Source organism: Mesocricetus auratus, unplaced genomic scaffold (genome assembly GCF_017639785.1).
Source record: "Mesocricetus auratus isolate SY011 unplaced genomic scaffold, BCM_Maur_2.0 Super-Scaffold_100011, whole genome shotgun sequence".
Lineage (NCBI taxonomy): Eukaryota > Metazoa > Chordata > Mammalia > Rodentia > Cricetidae > Mesocricetus > Mesocricetus auratus.
Window position 1 is genome coordinate 51,820,975 of NW_024429195.1, and position 16,165 is coordinate 51,837,139.

Genomic DNA, 16,165 nt, shown 5'->3' on the forward strand with positions numbered 1-16,165 from the left:
GATCGCATCTGATTACCTTGTGGAGCTATTGATATTTGCTGGCATAGTTTGATTATGATTATAAATGTTGGTTTTATGAAGAGAAGAACATCCATTTCTACACACTTTAGCTCTTCCTTTGACCCTCACAATCCCTGTCTTCCAGATAAAGGTTTGGTTTCTTGGGGAAAAGGCCTCAGATTATTCTTTCTCATCTAAATTGTAGCTGCCCCCCAAATGCCACTTGTCCCTCACTAGAGGAAGATCAAGGCAGATGGAAGGCAGACTTTGAATGGGATGGTGATGTTAGAAATGGCAATCTCAGTTCTAGAGGGATTCTCTTATACCGGAGGACTGATGGATTCTAACTTTCCCTTTACTCACCAGGATGAAGGAAAGGGATGAAGGATTTCTCAGTGGAGTTCTTCACCATCAGAAGAACAGAGACCCCACTCATCTGTTGAGGATCAGGCCGGTTTATACCAGCTGGGTGGAGCAACACCAAGAGCCCTTTGGTTTCCAGGGGATGGAGCTGGAGCAGAGATTGAAGCAGAAAGAGCAATCTTGGTCTTTCTGTGCCCTTCATGGGTCTTTCTCTTGACTGACAGTCAGGATGTCACTGCACTTTCCCGACATATGTATGGGGCTTTTTTTAGAAGGACTAGCTGCTGATGAGGGCAATATGCTCTGCCTCTGACCTCTTGTGATCCTAGTCCTTCCTCTTATCCTACAGGATTTTATCCTACAGGAGTTGCATCTCTGGAGTTTCTCCCACTGATTCTCCCTCTTGCTTTGGGTTGGGGTCCTTTGGTGATATTTGCTGATACATCACCATGGTAACTACCAGACTCATGAGTGCTCCAGCACATCAAGGTAGTCTAGATGCTTCCAAAGGTTCATAGTGCAGAGTGAGGCTCACTGCACTATGGTCCCTGCTGGTCCCTGCTCATCCATAATCTCCAATTCTCCAGTAGCGCAAGTCCCCTTCACTCAGGGCAGAAAGTGGCTGGATGATCTCAGGGATCCCTTTCACACACATTCCTGAGGATTTCCACTCTCCTCTGTGTACTCTTGGAACACACTGGTTTGGGGACTATTTGGCAAGTTTTGGTGCCAACCCAGCAGGTTGCTGTAGCCTGTGGAGGAGAAGACTTGCTGTTTAGTGTTTTCACTTTGGGGGCTTCAGCCAAATTGCAGAGGTAATTGGAAAATCCCTTCCTACCTCACAGAAATTTGGAGGCTGCAAGCTGCTAAGAAGAACTTTCTGTACCAACTGCACTTGGAAACTTCTTCATGAGTCATTTTGAAAGATATTTCCAGACTGTACTATCTCTGAGAACTAGTGCCTCTGCGTCTGCAAATGTGTGCAAGTTGGCATATGCAGCAGCGATTGTTTGCCAGCTAAACAGAGCATAATTGACGTGTCTACATTGGAAACCCTGTATAGCCATTGCTAAAATGTGTTTCTTCTTTGCAAAGCCCGACTCTGTGACTGTTTGAACTCTTTGAGACCTAGTTGCTATTGTCACCTATGATAAAGAGACTGAGGCAAGAACAGGTTAAGATCCAGGGCCAAGGACACATGGGTAGGAGAAGGAAGTGTATCACGTAGGGTTTCTATTGCTGTGGTAAGACACTAGGATCAAAAGCAACTTGGAGACAATAGGGTTTGTTTCAGCTTACAACTTCTCAAGTCACACTCCATTGCTGAGAGAAATCAAGGCAGGAACTGAACCAGGGGCCATGACTAGCTTTCTCCTCATGCCTTGCTCAGCCTTCTTTCTTATACCATCCAAGGAGCCACCTGGCCTGGGGTGGCTCTACCCACAATGGAGCATTTTCTCTGTCTAAGCTCCCTCTTCCCAGATGACTCCAGCGTGTACCAAGTTGTCATGAAAACCAGTCACCACAAAAAGCCATCTTGAAGCCCTGGTTACCCTGTTTCAAATTCTTGCTCATGGGCACTGCGCTCTTCTTCCATCGAGGTTGGACTACAGTGAGGAATGAGACCTCCTTTCCCCACCTCCCGTCAAAGCCTTTCAGAGTCCTTGGTCTAGGAAACGCACCACCACCACCTGGCCCCAGTATGTTCTCAAAGGATCCAACCTGTGACAGCAGAGGGAGGGAGGGTGCATGCATGGCCTAGCTCTTCCTCTACTGGTATCTGAGACTGCAGGTCAGAGCAAGGTTTGGCAGAATGGAAGCAAAGGCCCTGCTGGATCACAAGGGCTGGACCAAGTCCCGCAGCAAGAGTTTCTGGAGCCCTGGCTGGAACTCCAGAGGTGGCCGGCAAAGACAGCCCGTGCTCTTAGCTTCAAGGAGAGTTTCGATAAAACAGTATCAGACAATGGCTCAGCTATCTGAGTCGGGCACAGAACCGCAGACTAGCACCAACTTCTCACTCTCCGGCTTCTGTCCGAGGCTATGTAAATGCAGTGGAACTATGGCGCTTACTAGCTCTGTTTCGTTTTGCAATGCTACCTGTTACAGCGCCCGGCTTTGTGATACGTATAGAGACTTCCTGTGGCCAGATGGGCATGATCTCTGCTTGCATGGAGCTCATAGTTCAAGGGGCAATCAGGAGTCACTGACAACATGGTGCTCTGCATGCACCGATGAGGTGGGTGTGCACAGATGCCCAGCGCTCTCTGAGAACATGCAGGCTTTGTAAAGGGGAGCTGGTGTTCAGGACGACTTCCTGGAGGAGGCGGTATCCAAGAGAGGACTAGAAAGCCCACTGCAAGCCTGGATGATGGTGAAGCAGGGGAGGGGCTTTTTCGGGCAGCAGGATCAGGATTTGATAAGAGCCCAGACAGGAGCCTTAGGTGGCCTCACAGAACTGGGACGGATTATGTCTGCAGGGAATGGTCAGAGCCGAGGCAGGGAATCAAGTTGGGGACAAATCATGATGGAGGTGATACCAACTTATAATATAGATGGAGATAGATGGTGTCACCCCCTCATTTCATATGAGCTGAGAGGATTAAGTGACTCTGACACAGGAAGTAGAGTCAGGGAAGAGATTGGCTTCCGGGTCAAAGGGTCAGTGCAGGTAGCAGGGTCAAGTCACATCTAAAACCTGTTTTGCTCCAAAGATGTTGATTTCCCTGCCTTACTCTTCCTAGCCTTTTCAGTTGGGAAAATGTTTAATCAGTTAAAATGTGGTCTCAGTTAATAACGTCTGTCTACAATAGGCCTCTGTTCTGCCCTGAGGTAAACAATCTTGAATCCACTTTGGTTTAAACACATTGAAATTTATTTGAAAATATTCTCCACGGAGCCTGGTGGAGGCAGCAAATCACCAAGAACTCAGCTCAGGTTTGGGCTGCCCTGGCTGGGAGCAAAGCCTGGGAGAGTCACTCCGATTGGAATTCCAAGCCAAATCCAGACACACACACACACACACACACACACACACACACACACACACACACACCTTTCACAAAGACTAGTTTGTTCGTGACCTTGGTTGACTGGAGTCAGATACTAGATATGATAATGCTTAGCATATTAGAAAAGAAAATGGGGGGGCTGTGCTTACACTTGGCAGTGCCAGGCTTCCCAGGGGTAGCTTCCCTTCAGGGGTGGGTTGGGAGTGGGGTAGGGTGGGGTGGTACTCATCAATTTATCTTTTTGTTTGTTTCTTTCTTTCCTTTCTTCTTTCCTCCCTCCCTCCCTTCCTCCCTCCCTCCCTCCCTTCCTCCCTCCCTCCCTTCCTTTCTTCTATTCATTCTTTCTCTACTCCCCCCTCCCTTTCCAGTTAAGGGAAAACTCCAGAATCGCTGTGGTGTTTAAGCACTGGGAAAGGACAACAAAAGCTCACTGACAATGGTGTCATGGTCGCTCCCAGGAATCCAGTCCCTGACTCTGGTGGCTGCCTTCTCCACTAGACTCACTTGGTGGCAGCCCTTCCCTTTCATCAGAGGACTGCAGCCTTCAGACACTGCAGATCTTGCATTGCAGGGCTCTGAGGACTCTGGTGTGTGTTAGGCAAGGTTGCCATACAGTCACAGAACAGCCGCAGATGTGTTTAGGACTGTCACCCCCTCATTTTCCTCTCCAGCGATTTTCTTATCTAGTGTCGTAAGGCCAGTGTGAACTTGTTCCCTTTTGCCTTCTCTGAAAGTGATGACCTGGAAAAAAAAAAACCCTTGAAGTTGATCTTTGGAAGGGAGGAAAGAGCAATTATGTTGCTAATAAAAAAACTCTTAGCCTACTTACACTGTGTGCAGATCTTACGGCTCCCAGTTCCATGTACATTGACTTACGACACTGCCCCAGTCACCCTGTGCTGTAGACATTATCATCTCAGAATGCCCTTATATAAGGTTGCATATCTGGAATGTGGTAGAGACACAGTCTGAACGTAGGAAGTCTGGTGTTTTCCATACCCTTACTGTATTTGAGAGTAATCATGGTCCATTGTCCAAGATACTATAAGCACTGTGCTAAATATTATAGTCCATCGTTTTGCTTAATATTCTTAACTGGCTTTTGAAATAAAGTTTTATAGCCTCCGTTTGCAAAAGTAAGGTGGAGGGGTGGAGGCCAAAATGACCTGACAAGATGTCATTCTCAGGAAGCTGTAGGACAGGAGTTAGAAGTTTGGTTTCAGTAACCACAAACCCAGTTTTCTTTCCATGAGAATGTTCATGGATCTGGACTGTCAATTACATGGAAAGGCACCAGCTCATTTTGTTAGGTGGCCGCTGCTGGGCAGTCTGTGAGTGTTTCGTAAGCCTAGACATTATACCCTGCAGGCTGGTGTCCACTAAGCCATCCCAGCAGGGAAGCCTATGGAGCTCTTCCCCTGTGTCCAGCCCTCTATATTTGGCTGTCCTTACCCTGGTAGTTCTTGCCATGCTTGGGTTGTCACCTGTGAAATGAAACCCTTCCCTGTGCTCCCATCTGGGAAGTGGTGTCACACTTTTTCCTTCTCAGCCATATTTACTAGTTCTTAAGTGTTGTAGATTCTTCCTTTTATGAAAGTTTCTGGTCTGTTCACCTGTCTCGCACTCACACTGTCACTTTTAGATTAGTGTGTGTGTGTGTATGTGTGTGTGTGTGTGTGTAATTACTGTCATGGTGTCTAAATAATCCCCCAATGTCTGATTTCTTCTCTCACAATGTATCTACCATGCTGCTCTGTTATAGTTACTGTGATATGGAAATCTGATTGTGATATAGCCTTGCCTCAAATCTGTCAATGACAAGTCAGGAGCACCCTCATAATTTTTCTCCACTGTAGGCCACATGCTTCTGGGATGTGTCAGCCTTTGGAAGCTGACAGCAAACAGAAAAGCAAAAACCACTCTTTAATCTCAAGGACAGTCTGAGGCTTAAAGAGGCATTTGTTTTCCTAGATCATTCAGACAAAAGCTGCCAATTGATCCTGGTTTCTACATTTGTATTTAATTGTAGTCTACATTCAATTTAAAATTACCTCCAGGGCCAAGTAGCCAGTCCTGTTTTTATCCCCACACTATTGAGAAAAGAGCTGGAGACAAAATTTGACGCATAGGTAAGGGGAGGGAGAGGCAAACATTACCAGTTTCTTGTGATAGTGGCTATGTCAACTTGCCTAGAGAGGCATGGGAGGACAATAAGTGTTGAGCCCTACCTAGGTCACACAGGTTGAACTGCTCATGCACGTGGCTCACCATAGTCATATGCCATAGTGGTTTGGTTTCAGTTAAATATCAATGTCTACCTATTGCGCTAAAGTGATATTAATGTACACTAAACTGGGTTTTGCCTTATAAACTTGCTTTGGATTTTTAAAAATACATTACAATCAGGGATGGAGGTGTACCCCTTTAATCCTTTGGGAGGCAAAGGCAGAAGCAGACAGATCTCTGTGAGTTCCAGGACCACCAGGCCTAAGTAGTGAGTTCTGGGACAGCCAGAGTTATGTAGAAAGATCCTGTCTCAAAAAAAAAAAAATCCAAAACAGTTACATGCACTTACACCTCATCTATGAGTGCATATTTTAAAATCCTGCTGTGATTAAAAAATAAATTCCTTGCCAGCCTGGTCTACAGAGCAAGAGCCAGGAGAGGTTCCAAAGCTACACAGAGAAACCCTGTCTTGAAAATTAAAAACAAAAACGAATTCCTTATATTGATAATAATTAATGATTTCTATGTGACCCATACAGTTTCTCATTTCTGAGTTTGGAACATTTTGACTTGTAAGATCATCACTGAGCGCCCGTGGACCAGATTCATAAAGGAAGGAATGAACATGGGATGGAGGGGGAGAGGCACTTCCCTAGACCCAATGGCCACCTCCTAACATTGCGGCACACGGGAAGGAAGGTGCTGCCCACAAACCGAGGCTGACTCTGGCTCCTCAGCCGCGGTTTCATCATCAAATGCTTATTTACTGCAAAAGCAATGGGACCAGAGGAAGAGAGGAAGCGGGCAGGAGGAACGTGAGCTGCGGAGGGAAAGTCAAAGCAACACCCAAGGGGAAGGTCAGATGGCGCCCAGGCCATCTCCCCGTAGCTGGGAAGTTGTCAGAGGATCAAAGAGAGGCGTCCACACTGCTGTTAGCTCCCTGGCCTGCCAGTGCCTTCCCCCACCCATGTTTAGCTTCCCAGTGAAGGATGATTGATCTAATTAGGCTTTTCTGTGTACTTTATTTTTAGTTCAGGAGGTGTTTGCCTTTAATGTGTGTGTGCATATGACGATGCGAGTTCCCATGAGCTGTTGTGGGAGTAGGGCAGACGGCTGGCTACCCGGGATGGGTGGAGGGAGACAAGTAATTCATAAAGTCAATCTACTCAGTGTGTCACCCAGGCCCTTGTCAGTTGTGGGGTTTCCATCTAAGTGATGCTATAGTGGGGATCTCGATTATAACATTATCCTCATAAGGAGGATTTGGGGGTGTTATGTAGCTAACCTCACCCTGTAAAATGGAAGAAATTTCTTCCTTTCTATTCTTTCTCCTTTTTTCTTTTCCTTGAACCATTCAAGAATTGCCTCAAGTTCTAGATACTATGCTAGCCCTTTGACCTTCATCTGACCTGACAAAGATAAAATAAGTTCTTCCTGCAGTTGCAGGATGTGCACAAACAATCCCGATGCAACCGGTGAAGGTTTCGGTGTGCCTGTTTGCTTTAAAAATCTGCCTTTTAACTCTGCAGTTGGAGATGGGAGTAGGTCCTTGTGCCCAGTGACTAAGAACACAGCATTTGCTTATTTTGAATCGGGACTCTTCCTCCGACGATGGAAAAACACCTGTTCTCGTTCACGCGGAGCTCAGTGATGGGAATGAAGATGTAAATCCGGTGACCTGTGTGAAAGATGTGGTTGGCTTTGAACACAATCAATGCAGAAGTAAACACGTGTTACTGTGTTTAGTATGCTTACCCCCCCCCCCACACACCATCAGAGCCACTGCAGCCCATGCATGTGAAAGTCATTAGAGGAGTAAGGTGCTGGGTGCATACTGTCTAACAGCTGTGTTGGATGACTTTAATCATTCCACCAGATGGAGGTAGTCAGAGATTACCTGGATAGATTGCTTTGGCAAAGACAACCTTTAGTACTGCTGGAAGCACAGGTCAGAGGGCACAGGTCAAAGAGCATGTGCTGAGGGTGGAGGGGCTGTCTCGTTGGAGCGTGATCTTTTATAACATTCTGAGATATAGGAGAGACAGAAAATAACTGTCTTAGTTAGGGTTTCTATTGCTGTGAAGAGACACCATGACCGTGGCAACTCTTATAAAGGAAAACATTTAGTTGGGTGGTTTACAGTTCAGAGGTTTAGTCTGTTATCTTCATAGCAGGAAGCATGAGAGCATGCAGGCAGACATGGTGCTGGAGAAGGAGTCTAGAGTTCTCTTCCTCTAAATCAGTGGTGCTCAACCTTCCTAATGCTGTGACCCTTGAATACAGTTCTTCATGGTGTGGTGACCCCTAACTATAAAATTACTTCATTGCTACTTCATAACTATAATTTAGCTACTGTTATGAATTATAATGTAAATAGATGATATACAGGATATCTGATATGCAACCCTCCTGTCTTTCAACCCCCATGGGGGTCGTCACCAACAGGTTGAGAACCACTGGTCTAAAGCCTGCTCTTCAAGTCTACCCAGGAGACTGACTTTGATTTCTGAGTTCTGTATCCTGTACATCCCCACTAACTCATTGTTTGTTTGTTTTTCTTTTGAGGGCTAATCCACATGTATTGTTCATTTACTTATCTGGGCATCTCCCACGAGCCTGTGTTGAGTTAGTATGTCAGACACATACACGTGAGAGTGACATGGGATGATAAGGTTGACCAGAAGCTCTAGGGAGAATAGGAGAGGTAATGGGGGAAAAGAGGTTCTCCTGAAGAGAACCAGGGTACTCCCTCTGCACCTGTTGCTCCTATCTTCTACTTTTTTCTTTTCTAACTCTCTTTTCCTCCCTTCCCTCCCTCCCTCCCTCCCTCCCTCTTTCCTTCCTTCTTTCTTTCTTTCTTTCTTTCTTTCTTTCTTTCTTTCTTTCTTTCTCTCTTTCTTTCTTTCTTTCTTTCTCTTCTGTTTCTGGAGAGCCATTGAATGCCACTTGTCATCTCCTACCTTGTGGACTTCCAATGATGCAGCAATTTGAAGTCATCTTCCTTTTGTCCTTCTTGCCTGGCAAGATCCTGCCCTGCATTATTTTTCCCAAACATAGCTGCCCCCCCACTCCATCCCCCATTTTCCTCTGGCTGCTCTCTTACAAGTGACCACAGGTTTCCTGTTTATGCAGACAGGGGCAGAGAGTTATGGTCTCAGTGGGATGAAGACTCAGGCCCTTTGCCCTTGGCTTTTTTTTTCCATGTCTAGGTTAAGGGCTAGGGGAAAATATTCTAGGAAGCTAACAGGCCTGTGTGCTAACTGAATCGCTCCTGAGCCCTCATTAGACCAGATCACTCACCAGATGATCTAGGGTGAAGCCAGTGGTGTTATATCAACTTTTCAAATGAGGACATTAGCATGCGTCCCTCACCCTGGTCCTGTATACCTGCTAGAATTTTAATTTAAGCTGTGTCTTCAGCATGTTTCTTACACATCGACTTGCTATCCATGGCTTACTATGCCAAGTGGGAAGGACACACTAACGAAGTCTATGGGAGCTATCTAAGGAGCAGCTGGCCTTCTTAAAGAGGGACACTGTGCTCTTCTCTCTGCTGCTGTCCCGGCTCTTGCTTGAGATTCCTACATATTCCACACCTCAGGAGTGAATGAGTGAGTGCGCACATTCCTTGTGTCTGAAGGTTTCTCTTATTGGCTGCTGGCTGGCTTGAGACATAATGCATCTGTTCGGGTGTTCTTTCTCTTTGCAAACAGTGACCCGGAAACCTGCATCTTCTACATCTCCTACTCATGTCTCTCTGGTAAGTGAGCAAAATGGAGCTTATTTTCCAGAAATCATACAAGGTCTTGAGTCACCTTAGATGAAAGACCTGGGCCTTTGGGGTTCACCTACATTTTCCAAATTATGATGTGTGTTCCCTCAAAGATCCTTTGATCTCCAAATCTTGAGAGTTCTTTTGTTTTGTTTTGTTTTTTGGTTTTTCGAGACAGGGTTTCTATGTAGTTTTTGGAGGCTGTCCTGAACCTCGATCTGTAGACCAGACTGGCCTTAAACTCAAAGAGATCTGCCTGCCTCTGCCTCCCAAGTGCTGGGATTAAAGGCGTGTGCCACCACTGCCCGGCCTTTGAGAGTTCTTTAGTTGAAATATTTCCTTTACTACTCCTTCCTTCCTTTGTCATCCTTTCTTTTCATCTTCTTCTTTTCTTACTTTTAAGAAAAGGCCTCATTATATAGGCAGGGTTCCTGGAGCTGGCTGTGCAGACATGGTTGGCCTCAAACCATATTGATCATCCCCCTCCTCAGTCTGAGTGTTGGGATTAGAAACCTGTGCCACCAGGCCCAGAACTGTATACTTTTCTTCTTACCAAAATAGATGTGTTCCTTATAGAAAAATAAAAAAATAAATAAAACCCAAACTATAAAATTTAAGTGCTTGCTGATTATCACCTATTCTTTTGGATCCTTCAGAATGCATGTGTTCATTTGTTTAAAATGGACATTGGTGTTTTGCCTCAATAAGGGTGTTGGGTACCCTTGAACTGGAATTACAGACAGCTGTGAGCAGCCATGTGGGTGCTGGGAATTGAACCCGGTTCCTCTGGAAGAACAGCTAGTGAGTGCTCTTAACTGCTGAGCCATCTCTCTAGCCCCAAACTCATTCATTTCAATGTTTGTCTATGACATGTGATAATCTTTATCTCCTCTGTCAGTTCCTTTCCTTTGCCTTATTTAGAGTTTTTCTACATCAGTTTAATGAACAAGCAATACTTACTGTACAATTAAATGTCTCTATGTGGGATACTTAGCATTCTAGACTCTCTACTCAGCATTTCTCATGGTAAAAAATCTTTGCAAGGACTCTACAGTAGTTTGTCACTGAGTCTCCAACAGAGAAAACTTAATGACCCTTTGTCTGAAAGATGAATTAATAGTAGTAATAGTAAGCATTGGGACTGAATCTACCTCAGCTTTCCCTGTCACTCTGTTAATGCTTGTGTAGCCCTAGGAATGGGTTCCGTGTTTACATTATTTCATTACACTTTGAAAAAAGGCAAAGTGTTATTATTTTAGCTCAGAATATTCAATGCAACAAAACCCAAGCATGGACAAATTCCTCTGTAACCCCAGCACTCAGGAGGTAAAGGGATGAAGGTCATGAGTTGGAGGTCAGTCTAGATTATATAGCAAGACCCTGTCTCAAAATGCCAAAGAAAATTGACTGGAGAAAGGCTCGGCAGTTAAGATTCCTTTCCACTTTTCTAGAGGATCTGAGTTCGCTTCCTAGCACCCATGTCCAATGGCTTACAGTCCTACTAAGTCCAGCTCCAAGAGGATCTGATACCCTTTTCTGGTCTCTGTGGGCACTGGTACATACAACAGCACCAGTCCACTCAAAAAGCTCATATAAAAATAATAAAAACAGCTCTTGAAAATACCAAAGATAATCACTGATGTGGTAGGGTTAGTATTTTGTTATGTGTTTTCAGATAAGAATACCCGAGTCCTGGAGAGGTGAGAGGTTTCACACTGTAGTGTCTGAGCAGCTGGTCTCTGAGCCTGAGCATTGTGGGGAGGGGGAGAAATCCCTCACTGGACACTGCTGCCTGTGGGATGCTTAATGATGGCACCAAGTCATTCATTCTGCATTGTTTCTCGTGTCTTTGTTCTGCTTCTCTCAAATCCAGACACAGCAAAGTAATTTGCTTCTCAGCCAAGCCAGAAAAAAAGAGATGGGAAGAAATGGCCCGGGTGTGGTGGCCAGGTGCACTGCTTGTGTGGGGCTGTGTATCCCGGGGCAGGAAGAAGATGGTTGTGAAGAATGCTCCTGGGTCTCCGACAGGTGCAGCTGTTGGCTTGCCGACACAGCTGTTTCCCAGTCTTTGAAGAATGCACTTTTATTTCCTTTTATCATATTCATCAGAGAAGCAACAAAAATGCACACCCTAATACACTATGGAGAAAAGTCAAGTTGGATGTGTTTGTTGATTTGTCCTTGGTTTTTAATGTCTTGCTGGGTTCCCCTTCTCTCGCACTCTATGATGCTGCATAGATAGTATTTGCCTGATGTCCTCAGAATGTAGTTACAGAAGCAGCAGACTTCTCTATGAAACTGAGCCTTCCCTTTGAAGCACACTATAGGGGAACAAAACAGGAAGCCACCTAGGCAGAGGGAAATAGAGTCCTTCTAAAGAAGGACAAGCAGAGACAGCGCTCTCTTGTGGAATTTAGCTTCCCGGCTAATCTGCCTGGCAGCAAGCTATCTTTTGCAGTTTTTAAACCAATGGGTAATTTTCCCACGTGGATTTATGTGTGAAGATATTCCTAGAAGGTTTAAGCACACTGACTGCTTTTAGTACTAATCAACAATTGATAATCTCAACTCGGTGTGCAATTAAAACGACGGCTTTTCTTTTTTTCAGAGAGCCATTTTAACCAAGAACTATGTCCCAAATAGGTGTATTGTAAATGTTATTATTATTATTTGCATTTTGGTGCAAAGTCTTTTAAAATATGATTTTGCAATTAGATTTAAAAAAGTCTTTCCCATCTGGGCAGGGTTTAAACAAAGCCCAGGCCATTTAGGACTATTTTTAGTTCTGATTACTTATTCAGCTAAGATAATCCCAAGTCCAGCAGTTTATCTGGTGGAGGCATGACAGCTGGGCTCTTGAAGGCAGCCTCGGGTCAAAGCCGACGTCTTTATAAGGATCACGTGCTTCCCCCCTCCTGTGCGTATGGGAGAGTGTAGGTGGTGGCTTGCTCTGGGACGCGGGTGTCATTTCCACCAGCCTGGAAACAGCAAGTGGGGGAGAAACTGCTGATTCAGGGGCTTTAGACATGGAAAATAGGTCACTAATGACACGTAGCCAGAAGCCAAAAACAGTGTCCAGGAGCTTTGAGAGGTCTGCCAGGGACAGTTTTACTTGAACTCCGGGGAGAAAGCAGTGTGCTTTAATTTACTTAAAACTGTCACAGGGCTGCTGGCCTGAGGCTAAGACTGTGATCTTGCCCCATCCCTTCCCCTACTCCCCTTCCCCTACTCCCCGCCCCGTTTTTCCTAGCTTTCATTGATCTGTTTATCCTATTTCCATTCCTGAACACCGAGATAACTCCAGAGTTCCTTCTCTTTTGAATATCTAAGCTGATAATTGTTTTTTCTTTCTCCCAGGCAGCAGGGGCAACTGCAGACAATGGTGCTATTAGCCTCTTGTGATTTCTTCTGTACTGAAAGAGTTCGGGTCAGTCTAGTCAGCTCCACACCTATCTCCTGGGAGAATCTCTATGATTGATTGGAGGGAGAGGGGTCTGGTGTGGTCATCACTTGATAAAGCAGTGCTTTACTTCAACCTGGGGGTCAACACTCTGGATTGCTGTTTCCTGGTAATGTTCCAGGGAGGAGAAAGGAGAGGGAGTCTGGAAATGGCCTGTGTCCTGGTGTCATCCAGAGGAGAGTTTAAACCAGAGGTTCTCAATCTCCCCTATCCCAGAAAATCCTCCTGGGGTGGTGCTCAACTAGTACTGCATGGACACCTTCTCATGCAGCAGGCTTGTGGGGGGAGCCTAGGAATACACATGGCTACTGAGTGTCTTGGTGATGGCGATGTTGGCCAAAGGACCACCTTTCAAGACAGCTTGGCACACCCTACCTCATGAGTAATTTCCATGACTAGGACTGCCTCCACAGGTGGATAAAGACTTTAGAGTAGGGTCATGCTTTGTTCATCTTTTTTTTTTTTTATGGAGAATTTTGCAAGCCTCACTTCTTTTTTTTTTTTAATTTTATTTTCCAGTTTAAATTTAGATAAGAAACAAGGTTGCTTCACAAGTCAGTTCCAGGTCCCTCTCCCATTCCCTCCCTTCCTCCCGAGCCCTCCCCTCCCCCCCCCGTTATCCCCTCATTTCCCCAGGGAGGGTGAGGCCCTCCATGGGGGTGTGCATAGTCTGTCATTTCATATAGGGCAGGGCCTAGACCCTTCCCCAAGAGTTCGGGGTGAGAGTGCACCTCACATTGTTCTATGGGAGTCCAAAGTCCGTGTGTATACTTGGGATGGGTACTGATCTGCTGCCCAAGGCTCAATAGATTACCTAGGCCTCCTCATTTAATTTTCAGGCTCCATTCATGCATGACAGAGAGAGAGCTTACGGCATGATTGTGGAATGGGATAAACCCTCTCAGGTGATATTTCTTAGAAAATGAAATGGGTGACAGAGAAGCATTTCTCCTAGATCTGGGGTTAGCCTGAGTGTCATTGATGAAATCACTAAATTTAATACTTGAAACGACAGTGTAGGGAGAAGAAGGTTGGGCAGTATGATGTCATAAGAAATGCTGAGGTTGAGATGTTAGGAAAAATGAGCCTACCAAAGGGACTGAGGTGTACACACTGTGATAAGGGACGGATCTTTTTGTGAGTTCTGTAATAACACGGTGACCTGGGAGAGGGGCTTGGGACATGGCTCCAGAGGTGAAGTGTCTGTAATACAAACACAGGGACCTCAATTTGTATGCTCATTATACATGTAACAAGCTTGGCCCAGGGACACACACACCTGTAATCCTAGTGCTGGAGAAATGAAAATGAGGTGGGGGTGGGGGTGGGGGGATGATCTCTGGGACTTGCTGGGCAGTTACTCTTCCCCAGTTGATGAGTTCCAGGTGCAATGAGAAGTTCTGTCCCAACAGATAAGGTAGAGAGTGGTAGAGAAAGACACCTGATGTTGGCCTCTGTCCTGTATGCACACACACACACACACACACACACACACACACACACACACACACACAGACACACAGACATACACACAGAAACATACATACACAAACACACATGTACAGGGACATACCCAGACACAGAGCCATATTCCCAGACACACACACACACACACACACACACACACACACACACACACACACACACACATTCTCGATCATCTGAAAACCTCCCTGTGTAGAAGCCCCTACTTGGACTGTCACAGAGCAGAGCCCAGTTGTGGTCCAGTGACTCTCACACATGCTAGACACAAGTGTTCTGTCTGAGGAGACCGGCTCCAGGCCTCCTGACCCATGTATTTTTGTCTGGATGGGCACAAAGAGAAGGAGGCCTAAGCATCTACTTGGTCCCACCCAGCAGCTGCAGCTCGAGTTCCTCTTTCATTACCTTCTGTTTTGTTCTGCCAACACTGTCTCCCTGGCATTGACCTTCCGCCTTTCTATCAGCTCGTGCCCCCTCCTTGCGATGTCTCTCTACCCTCCAAGCATCCCCAGCCTGGATGACTCAGACTTTGCATTTATGAGTTTGATTAGCAGCCATGCTTCCAGGTGGAGACTTGGGGTGTCTTTGCTCTCAGTGACTGTGAATATTACTATCCTTTACTCAATTGTCCATCTGAGCAGGTGTAGCCAAGAGTTGGATGTCAGGAAATAGGTGTTATCATTTACACAATCCACAACTGAGAGTCAGACAAATCGAGTTACAAAACAAAAGTCCATCATGTTTCCACTTTACTACTTTGTTAAAGGCTGCCTTCGTTGCTCTCCGAGGTCACACGTGGTTTCATGAGGTCTGTCGGTCTCAGGTTGGACATGCCTGATCGAATCCCTGTAGCATGCTGGGCATAATGTGGTCACTGGAGATGGACATGAGGAGAATGCTGTCCTTAGGTAGCTCACTGTCTAGCCAGAGGCTGCTAAGAAACAGATAAACAAGTAAGGCAGAGGGTGAAGTCCTGCAATGAGCATCCGGTGCTGTGGAACTAAGACTGACATCTGATGCTCACTGTAAACATCACAGAAGTTGTTTTTAGATGAAGTAACATTGATGAGAGTTTAGTCAAAAAGACAGGGAGAGGAGAGGTCATTATATGGTCATGTGATTGACTGTAGAACCTAGACCTTGGGCATTGAGCTTCTGTATGGCCCTGACTTACAGCACAGCACCCGCCACATAGTAGCCGTTCAAGGAACTGTCTATTGAATGGAGAATGAATGAATCAGTGAGTGAATGAGTGCGTTTATGCTGAGACGATTGGCAAGGGTACTTAACAACCTCAGAGGATGTAATTCTTAGGAAGTGTAGGTTTCTGGGCTCAGTGGCTCTTGGCCCTACTTCTAATGTGTTGCTAGACACGGGAAAGTTGTGTGGACTCTTTCTTTGTGTAGCTGCATTTCATGTCTCCAGTAGGATTGCTGATGTGGTTTCCACATGCAACATCATGCTCCGACCCAATGCTTTGAAAACAATGTGTGCTCTCCCAGCAGAGGACCGACAAACAAGGCTAGAACTGATGGCATGTTTGAGCGCGACTCAACTCCTCAATAAATCAAACCGTGGTTTCTGAAACAAGCCTCATGTATTTTTCTTATGACTAGATAAATACTGAGATTTCCTGTTGCTTTTGTCAGCTGTCTTTCCGAGAGTGTTCTGCCATGTTTTGGAGCTGTGAGGTGGTTCCACAGGCCCATAAAGCTGCCCACACACTGTCAGTGAGCTCTGGGTTTCTGAGTCACCTTGGGAAAATGGGAAATGATTAACTCGGAGCAACAAGAAGGGGTGTTGTGTTTTCTGAATGAGTGATAGTAACTGAAGTGTTGACTCCTAAGAGATTGG

At 45.7% G+C, this 16,165-nt stretch overlaps 1 long non-coding RNA gene across 1 annotated transcript; it reads left to right on the plus strand.

The window, feature by feature from the left end:
• Positions 1–7,151: 7,151 nt before the first annotated feature.
• LOC121143133 lies at positions 7,152–11,522 on the plus strand. The gene is made up of 3 exons (XR_005880234.1): positions 7,152–7,319; positions 9,311–9,357; positions 11,243–11,522. It is a non-coding gene; the product is annotated as an uncharacterized LOC121143133 (long non-coding RNA).
• Positions 11,523–16,165: the final 4,643 nt, after the last annotated feature.